The following is a 6,665-nucleotide window of genomic DNA, read 5'->3' on the forward strand; positions in this document are numbered from 1 at the left end:
CAAATAATTGATATTAAACATGTCATTTTTACTTTTGAATACTTCCGTACAAAGGATGTATTGAATAATTTAAGTGATATGTGTACACATATAAATCATTAGTCAAAACAAGGCTACATTTGATTGAATTATAAAAGGTATAATATGTGGTAAACTGAAGAGCCGTTTGGGAGCCGAAAGAGCCGGCTCTTCTTGGTGAGCCCAGCCAAATGATCCGGCTCACCAAGAAGAGCCGGAATTCCCATCACTACTGTGTTGACCATGCTACAATGTGTGCACCTAAACTACAACACCTAATTACATTACCATTTGTGGCTGTTGTTGTGGCCATTACAGGGAGTCCTATGTTGTGGTCGAATTGTCAAAAAGATCAGCACCTATGCAAGTTATGGCATAAACTGTCAAATGCCTAATAAGTACCGTTAACTTAAATGATCTGCGTTTGTCAGTCACGATTGGTTCTTTCCCTGAATGGCTGAATGTTGTGTCACGTTAAATGTTGCATTCGCAAGGTATTGTGGGACAGCATTATCTCCTTTTTCTTTTGTAAAGGAGGGTCAAGTGTCCTTTTAGCTAAAGGAGATAATAAAGTAAAACTGAAGCTCCTTTGATATTATCTGAGAATACAACAGCTCTTATCTTACTATCGCTGACAATTAGGTACTTTCCGGGAATTTCACTAAGTTAGGAACCTTCCTAGGCACCGAGGATAGCTGTTTCTCTCTGTTGCCAGACTTTATGCAAAATTAAGCTAAGCTAAATGCACATTCATGACAGTGGTATCAATTTTCTTCTCGCTCTCTCAATAACAGAGTCAATACATATTTCCCAACAGGTTGAACTATTCCCAAGATGTCATCCTGACAATTATAAATGAGTGCATGGACTGTATTTCTATGGCAACTGTAGCAGTTTCACTAAGAAAGGTGAGCATGCTTTCATACTGATAGCTGGTTGAACTTTCATGTGGTGATTTTTATGTTTATCAAGTGTTATATATATATAAGTGTGATTATAACAAACATACAAACGTACATACTTGCTGCCATAGCAGTAGTTAACGACATTAAGAAAAATGCATTCAATCCTGTGCATTGGAGAAGGTGTATTTAAAGAATAATTGAGCTGAGACATTTTCACTGTTCAGCATACTGTACCTTCTCACAGAAACTTAAAAAGCCGCATGAGTTTTATTGCAAATGGAAATTTCCCCAAAAACCAAAGTAATCTTTTTTAATTAGGGCAAATGCCTATACTTAGAAGCCGGGGCGTCAGGGAAAAGGGTGCTGTGGGACCGGGCATTAGGGTATACTAGTGGACGTATATTATTATTTGGCTAAAGATAGAGCAGAAATGTAAATGACAGATAAAGTTCTACTTTTCATGAAGCAGTTTTGAGGTGATGTGCCCACCACTTTGGTTGGTTTCCAGGTGCTCTACGGCCCAGACCTAAACTTCAAGAGTGACAGAATTGTCTAGAAATAGGGAAATTTGTCATCTGTACATTATAAGGCACTCAAGTGTTGTTGAGTACTTGCATGTAATGGGTGGGCAGGCTTACCGAAGTACATGAGAGGCTACTAGGGCATTGTGAAGCATAAATGACTCCCAATGAGATTCATAAGTAGATAATGGTTCAGGATGATGCCTCCTTTGGATAGGACAACTTCATTTTTCATGATTGTGGGTGGCAATTTCACTGAAGAATAGAAGATAGGGTATTAGGCCATTGTTTTCTCAATGACTCTTTAAAAATATTATTCTCTTGCAGGACTTTTTCAAACTTTTAATCTTTTCGGCAATGGGTTTAGGTTAAGGGTTAGGGTTAGAAGAACCAGGAACAGATTTGAGATAGAATAAACTCTGATTGACGGATCAACCAGAGTATGATCTGTCAATCAATGTCAGTTGTAGTAACATCTTGCTATTGTTTCTACAAAGTCATTATAAAAGTTGGAGCTGGCCAACAGCGATGTGGGCTATGAGGTGGTAACTACAACCCCGAAGGAAAGGATTCATGTCAATATTTATTTCTTCTGAACATGGATGAGCATGATATTTTTGTAGACTTGTACGTCAGTGAAAGTATTTTTTTTACTGCTGTTTTAACCCGGAGGGGAGATTCTACTTTTGGCGCCACCTCCGCCTCTACAGGGAGGACAGAGGTCATGGTCAGCTACCAAACAACATGCTGTCTTCAAGCTGAGGGAAGATCTTCTTTCTTCGGTTTCAGCACATTTAACAAAGCTGGGTTCTCCATCAGCTAAGTTAGGCATGTACGTGCGGCTTTGCTGGATAAATTCCTCACTTGTTCTCCCTTGAGCCATAGTGTAACATGGGGAACATGTGTTAACTACCAAATTAGATTGGTCTGGTTTGAGACATATTTTGCAGTGTTACTTTAAAGGCAGAACAAATCTTACTCAATGAGAGAAATGGCAGCAAAAGTTCCACTTTTGTTGTTGTTTTTCGAAAAGGACACAATATTCTCCACTGTCGCATTAGTATAGATTCAAACCCAGTCCAAATATGCAGTGTTAGTGAATACTAGCAGAATAATAGAAACAATGCCCCTGAGAGAAGGACCCTCCCTTATTTGCACATAAAGAGTTGTTTGTAGCTCTACTTCCATAAGTAGCGGACAACTCAATTAATTCCAAGGGGCTATACAAAAGTGTGAATTGTCATTAGTATTTGGTCATAAACTGAATTCTACATCTAGGAGGTAATTAGCCTAGCTGAGCATAACGACTAGAAGTAAAAGGAATGAACTATTGTGGCTGTGTCCAAAGTGAACAAAAATCTAAACTTGCCAGAAACTCCTTTCAGTCTCTCTCCTTCTCCCTCTAACGTAAGTAGAGTAAGAGTCTACTTTGTACATCTTTAAAGACTCAAACATTTTTTTTAAATAAACATTTAAGGCCGTCACCATGTTTTTTTTTCAGCCGGGCGCTGAACAAGACATTTATATGACTCAAATATTGCAATCAGGGGCTGAAAAGTCCTTAGACCTTATTCACTGAGAGCTTGATGTTAAATCCTATTCTGCTTTCCCCAGTGGACAACAATTCTATTAATACAGTTTTAAACTTGGAGCATCTACCAATTGACCCAGTGGGTGTTGCCAAAGCCTTGTATTTCGGATGTTGTCAGCAGATTGGATGGACACTATCATTGGTTATCAGCCTCCTACTTATTTACAGCCAAACCATGATTTTTCTGAACCTTACCAAGAAGATTTGTTGCCTAAATCTAAATAAAGATATCAACACAATGCTTGAAACGGCAACCTTTTTTGACTTCTGCTAGGTGCAGTTAAGTTTTCCCCCTCTGAACCGTTCCAATCGTTTGGATGACTACTGGTAATGGCCATTCAACGGGTAAATAACATTTAAGTGGTTGACAAAGCTTTGGTATAGTCAGCTTTAACAGTCGGATGTTAGAGGTCTATATTTTTTAACTTAGTTACAATTTTTGTCGGACTTGTTATCGGGTTCAACGGGCTTTTTTATTGGTACTGAAAGGGAAGTCCATATACGTGGTCCCTGATGTGTTAAAAAGAGTTTGCCAGTTGAAGTAAGGCAGATGATTGAAGAGGCCGAGGTTTAGTTCTGCCTTAACTGCTACGCACTTCTTTGTCTGTCTGTAAATGTGCTGACACTCACTTTCAGACTGTCATTGGTGCATGGTTAAGCTGAAATGCGTTTTAAAGAAATGAATTACAGCTGAAGTAAAGCAGTGGCATAAGCTCCTCTCTCTGGTGTCTGATTTTTCAGTCTGTGTGTCTCTCCCTCTGCATTTGTTTGGTGTTGAAGATGTCACGTTGGGCTTTTTTTTGGGCGGTGTGATTCCCCGACAGCTTGACTCGTGGTTCTGACTCATTAGCTTCCTGCACTGCCACAATGAGCCTCATCAATCGTAATCCCCAGCGCAATATAGATGCTTTTTCCCTACCTGGCCATCACAGCACTCTTTCCTCATAACAGCCTAGAAACCAGATTCAGGGAGAACAATTACACTAACATCTTTATGAAGGCTGTCAAAAGTGTGAGTATTTTGACAGTGATTCACTCATTTATGCTATTCAGGCTAAACCAGACAGGAGAAGAGATTTTGGCTTCTCATGTACTGTAGGCACATGTTGCATTCAGGCAAATACAGTGTGGGCAGTAGATTTGAGCTGTGTGGTTTTTATAAAGATCCAACACACTAAGGCAAGAGATGCAGTGACCTGCTGATCAGTTGCCAGAGGCTTTTATTGTGAAATTGAGCAAGCATGAAATGGAACAGCTTTTACCTTATGGTTTGACTTACCTGCTCCAATGAGACTTCGAATGGCTGATATATCTAAGCTTCGAAAAGAACACCGTCTCCACCTGCCATCTTATGAATGCTGAAGTTGCAACAACAGAGTGGTGCAGAAACAAGATCTAAAACCGAGAAATAACTTAACATTTTACCAATTCCTATTCTCTCGTCTCGAAGTCAACGTTTTTTTGTACGTGTTTGTGGTTCGAAGCCTGAAATAAGGTCCGTGGTTAACACACGCTTAAGAGATTTTCAAATGATGTTCTCCAACATCAGTGATTATACCAAGTGTGAATGTCCGAAGCTTCTATGTGTCATTCAAACGTTGGTTGTTAACAAGTGACTTAAAGAGAATACCAGAAGTCATCACCTCGACACAAGACCGCCTTTAGCTTAGCGATGATGACGTTTTAATAGCATTACGTTAGCTTTTTACTTCTGGCAATTGCATTTGTCCTTTAAAAATCATAAAGTGGTGTTAATATGTGGAGATTATTCTGCTGAACAAAATGTGTAAGTATCATGAGTGTGTGTTTGCCACAGATCTTATTTCTGAAATATACAGAATTCCAATGGGAAAATCTCATTGCTTTTTGTCGATGCTTACTTTAGGGTCGGCCTAGAAAATGACGTTGTCACTGTACCACTCTACTACCCCTTGGTAGACACACAAAGCCAGTAAATGATGGAAAATAACTGTTTGGATGACATTGCATGGACTATGTCAGAAAGCAAAATTCATTATAGATGTGCTGGTTTAGGATCATACTTCATATATGTATGTTGTTTGGAGCTAAAAGTGATACTATCATAGAAAATACTGAAATTAGGTATATTAGGACCTCATACTTCTACTTGAGTCAAAGTTCCACTTCTGTTTACCGGTGAGGGAAAGAATAATAACGAGGCGTATTGGACTGCTAGTCTCCAAATCTGTATCCCCAAAGTTAATGAGATCTCGCTGTTGCTGCCATACTGTAAAGACAGCAGTCTTTCATGTGGCATGAGCTCCAGCTAACAAGCTCTCCTGGAGTAGCTGTAGGGGTGTGTGTGTGTGTGTGTGTGTGTGTGTGTGTGTGTGTGTGTGTGTGTGTGTGTGTGTGTGTGTGTGTGTGTGTGTGTGTGTGTGACTCTCTGAAGGCTGTCATCGGGAGGTAATGTAACGTCCCTCTGCTGCCGTGGCCCTCAACCCCTCACAACAAAACACAGCAGCATCAGGGAGCTGTGCCTCACCTTGTCTTGCTACTCCACACACTCATGCGCTCACACTGATACAAAACTAGGTTATCATAGCAGTTATTTCTGCTGCAGGGCATATAAACAGAAAAACCTGTTTTCAAGGGATCTCAGGACAAACTGTATTGGAGAGAAAACACGATAAAAAAAACAGCGAGTACAATAACAGAAATGAAATTACGAAACTGTAACAAATCTTTAGAGCTCCTGGCACCACAAATGTTACCACAATATTACATCATGTAATTTAAACCCAACGGATTTACAAGGAAAGGTCAATGTGGCATAATAAGGCCAATGTGACTTTTCTAAAAAGTGTGACATTTCCACATTGGACTGAGCATTGTTCCTTACAATGTGCTGAAAGTGATCCCGTGAAAAGAACATATTGTAATGAAGTGTCTAAGAAAGAAAAGAAACATCACTTGGATAAATTCCTGCCCTCACAAAGAGCATGAATATTACTCATCCCCCACAGAGCTGCCCTGCACTGGAGCATTGTGGGAGGACCGGGGTGGGCGGCGGTGCAGGGGGGCTGCATTATAAGACTCTCGACATGACTTCAGCTTGTAACGTATCAACAAAACGTTTCCTCAGCGTTCCTTCGCGCTAAGTGGCTTCTGTTTTAGTCCTGTCTGTCTGTCTGTGTGTGTGTGTGTGTGTGTGTGTGTGTGTGTGTGTGTGTGTGTGTGTGGCGTGCGTGTGTGTGTGTGTGTGCGTGTGTGTGTCTGCTTCTTTTAACTGTATGCACTTCAAAACTAATCAGGAAAGCCAGTGTGGTGGAACCCAGAGACATCTTGTTTATCCTGCAAGATTTAACCGCACTTCACCTTCACACGCACACACACACAAACGCACACACAAAGAGTGAAGGTCTTGCGCTTGTCCCAGGTGCAGAGAAATCTGTGAAGCAGCATGTGGCTTGTCCCAGTTCCTCTACAGTACCTGTGTGCCTTTGTGTGTGTGTGTGTGTGTGTGTGTGTGTGTGTGTGTGTGTGTGTGTGTGTGTGTGTATGTGTGTATATGTGTGTGTGTGTGATTGCGTATTGCGACAAGACTGACCCATTTGAATCTTAATACAGGCGCTCGCCACCAATGCATTCCTGAAACTAGTTCAACAT

This window comes from Trematomus bernacchii, unplaced genomic scaffold, assembly GCF_902827165.1.
Source record: "Trematomus bernacchii unplaced genomic scaffold, fTreBer1.1, whole genome shotgun sequence".
Classification (NCBI taxonomy): domain Eukaryota; kingdom Metazoa; phylum Chordata; class Actinopteri; order Perciformes; family Nototheniidae; genus Trematomus; species Trematomus bernacchii.